The sequence below is a fragment of the Chelmon rostratus genome, chromosome 7, assembly GCF_017976325.1.
Source record: "Chelmon rostratus isolate fCheRos1 chromosome 7, fCheRos1.pri, whole genome shotgun sequence".
NCBI classification, from domain to species: domain Eukaryota; kingdom Metazoa; phylum Chordata; class Actinopteri; order Chaetodontiformes; family Chaetodontidae; genus Chelmon; species Chelmon rostratus.
Window position 1 is genome coordinate 3,350,328 of NC_055664.1, and position 3,915 is coordinate 3,354,242.

A 3,915-nucleotide genomic window follows, 5' to 3' on the forward strand; every position below is an offset into this window, starting at 1 on the left:
GCCGTCTCCCTCTGCTTCACAGCTGCAGCGGTGTTGGACTTCGTCTAAAAACGTGTTCATATTCGCTGTAGGAGCGCATTAAAATGTCTAATTCCAGTGGCGTGAAGTACGCAGCCTTCCGCTTCCCCGTTGCCATGGTGAATCCTTAAATCGGGGTTCCATTGATGCTGTCTTTTTAAAGTTGCGGTGCACGCGCTTAACTCGAGGTGAACCTACTCTGAGTTAATCAAACTAACTCAAATCTGCTGTTGTGGAATCGAAAACTCAGAGTTTCCTATCTCAGAGTAGATCAACTCAGAGTTCAGGGTTACACTCAGAGTTTGTTGAACCTGCTTTGTGAAACGGACCCCTGCTCATGGGAGAAACACATGTGTTGTTGTGCTTGTTGCAGGTAGTGTACAGTGGGCCCTTAGAGCTTTGCTTTAGCTGAAAGCATCAGCGTGATGCTGATCAGAGCCATGTGACTGAACCCCAGCATTAAAGGTGTGGGCCGTAAAACCAAAACATTGAGCTGAAGATACTACAAGGCTGATGGAACTGCAGGGATGACTGATAATTCTCTGGGCTTGTGACTACAAGCAACTCCCCCCATATCACACACAGTCATTTGATCCATTGTTAATATAAAAATATTAATTGGAGCAACTAATTATAAACAAAGAGGGAACCGATACAACTTATTTCAAGTCATAGAACATCTTCTCTGTACCATTAAATGTTCAAAGGAAGAGAGCAGCCCACTAATGAACAACCTCTTATTTAATAATACATTACATTCAAGGCAAATGATACATCCTTACCAATACATATTCAGCAATGCAATCATTGGCTCTCTAAATAAATAGAAATTTGAAATCTTGAAATCAGTGCACAACATTGAGAAAGAACACTTAACAGTCAACGTGTAACATAGTCTGCACATTCTGCATTTCTGCACAGTATACACCTCCAGCTAGTGCTGCTAAAACCAACATAAAAAATAGATCTCAAAATAAGTTATATATATATATATATATATATGTTCTGACTGTCTTCATAGAAATATTGGGCTTCGGTTTGTATTTACAGCAATATAGACTTTGATGGATTTTCTCAAACGACAGAAATTGCACAGTAGTTAAAGATCCAAGATCACCATTTTCAAAAATATTTTACACACATAGTAAACAGTCAGTCTTCAAGATGCAGTATGAAATTGCACATTGTCGTCATGCCACAGAGGGGGCTGTTTCAAGGCTTTGGTACACAAGGTCCTGATTGGAAGAAAAAGCTCTGCTATGGGCCCTGGATTCCCCCGCCGACCCTCTTCCACTGCCAGGCAGCAGGGTGGGGGAGGGGGAGGCCGTAGCGAGGTACATCCACACCACTGCCCATTCCTGGGATCAAACTAGTGAATCAGAGAGCCGGATGACTACAGTACACTTCAGGATTGGGGAAGACTCTTGGCACTTGAATCACAGGTGCAGGTCCGTGCTGGATGACCAATCATATGCAGCCGTGTTGGACATTTTAAGGAGGAGAGGAGGGTGGAGGGAAAGGGTCACACTGATGAGGGGGATTGGACACAGTATCAAAAACTTCCCTTCAGATATAAACATGAATGTATTCTGTGCTGTTACTGTGAAGCCAAAACCAACTTAATACTGACTCACTGAATACTAGAACATTTTGGCATCAAAAGCAGCTTCTTCTCAGGTATTTCTTTTTTAAAACCTGGGACCACAGATCTGTTCCGGAGACCAACCCAGTCCAAGCACGTGTTTATTTTCAGAGGCTGGAATTCAGGCAGGAGGAAAATCAGGTTCAACGTGGACGATTGCAACCACTTTTCCTGACAATGCAGACGCTGAACAGACTTCACGGTGCCTTGAGATCAGTAAGCATGTTTGACTCCAGTTCCAAAGGAAACTATGGATTCCTTTAAAGGACATACCTGGCAATATTCTATAGTTGTCTTACTGTCAACCAATCCCATGAGCAGAACCAAACCAAGCAAACAAGTATCGTGTTTGCATCCACAGCCTGACGTATCCCATTCCTCTGTGCCATAGAGCTCCATTAAAAACACATCAGAGAGACACACTATTACACTGGGTCACATGTTCCATCCCATCCCACATACACTGTCCTGCTTAGGGTTGATTACTGAAATTTACCTGCAGGTTTGTTTTTTTTAAGGATTTTTACTGAAACAAGGAGCCTTCTTCAGACCTCTACTATTACCACATTATCTAACAAAAGAATTGTATCAGAACATTATAAAAAAATGTCATTTTATTGTTAATATGACTGTATTTGAGATTAAACTTCATTTATGGCAAGAAACTGTGGAAATCCCAGGAAAATCTGGACATATTCCCAGGATTTAATCCTTTCTAAATCTGAGAAAAACTTTCTACCCTGTTCCTGTATAAATACCAAGTACAGCACAGAATGTGTATTAATCCACCTCTGAAAATAGTCCCTAAAAAAGCAGTATTTGATCTTGTTTGCATTAAGTTTGTTGTGAACTGCGTTGAGCTGTTTGGTCAAATTACGGAACCTTTTTAAAAAATAAAACTCTGTATGTGAGACCCAGTTTTAAAGATTTAGCCTTGGTGGACACCACAGGCAGGGTAGAGAAGCTGAATGGTTTTTGTCTTTTCATGGCATTTGTTGACAATGACAAAACTATAGAATAATACAAGCCTTATTCTTAAAGGAATATCCACCTTTAGATACTGGGAAATATAATCAGTTACCTTCTTTCCATTCTCAAAGTTTTTTCTTAATCATGTGTCATTTTCTCATCCCCTCTTTCTCTCAGCCCGTCATGTCTACTTCTAACCCGCCTCAGATCTGTAACACTCACTGTGTTTTTCAGCTCAATGTCCTCTGAAGCTTCAGCCAGCCTTGCAGAAGCTAAATCCGCTCCTAAGAAAAATGCAACTCAACTCCTCTTAGAAATTTTTGACTAGCCATTAAAACAACTGAACAAAGCATGAGGGGATAAGAGCAGAGGTGGAAAAATCATCAAATGTAGCTTTGTTTTTATTCATTTCACTCTGTCTAAAAGTTTTAAAAGTTGTACATTTGTATCTCGCAACACAAAGGTCTTAAAGGTGTTGGATAATACTAAATCCCTTAATTTCAATCCTTTTTTTGCCTAAAACCAGTCACATTTAAGATATTTATTCTAAAAAATATCAACCTGCCTTAAAAACCTAATATGTAATATGTGTGTAATCACAGAATGTTTAATCAAAGAGAATTCCTCCTCCGTTTCCCAGAAGTATGACCAGAGACAAAGCCTCAGTGTCCCCAGTGGGAGCTTTGGCCCTGAACTAAAATCACACTACAAAACAGAGATGGTTTGGTACAAGTTCAGATAAAGAGGAAGGCCTGTGTGCTTTTGTATTTTTCTGTTGTGCTCTGCTGCCATGTTTCTTCTGACTTGGAAAAAGGATTAACATGCTTTAACCACTGACTAACACGCTCAGGAAAACTGGCTGCAATTCACCCTCTTTTCTTCACTCTCTCAACAATTTGGCTTCTTGTGGCGCCTCCGGACTCTGGTGAGGCCTTCACAGACACCATGAAGGAAACCTGCACAGAAAGTGCAACTAAGTGCCTTGGGCTGTTACTGATAAAGGCAACATTTGTGTGATAATGAACTCTTGGACGAAAAGAAAAAGGGTGGTGGTGGACATGGTGGGGTAAAAACACACATGCTTGTTGTAGAAAACACTCATGAAAAGGTAGTTGGCACAGTCCATTTGGTCACTAATGAAAACTTCTTCGTGGCTAAGTCTTCTGCTCCTCTGACAATGCTGTATGTAAATCCTGCGCTCCCATGCCCTCACGCCCTCCGCTGGCACTGCACGGAGGAACACATCTGTCAAACACTGGCATCGCTGCAGCCTTCCTGACACGCAT

The 3,915-nt window shown here is 41.2% G+C and overlaps 1 protein-coding gene across 2 annotated transcripts in view; it reads right to left on the reverse strand.

The window, feature by feature from the left end:
* Positions 1–747: 747 nt before the first annotated feature.
* Positions 748–3,915, reverse strand: part of sgsm2 (small G protein signaling modulator 2) — an 82,049-nt gene continuing 78,881 nt past the window's right edge. For both annotated transcript variants that reach the window (XM_041940354.1, XM_041940355.1), the window contains one exon: positions 748–3,915. This exon is cut by the window's right edge and continues 594 nt beyond it. The gene's annotated coding sequence lies outside the window, so the exon portion shown is untranslated.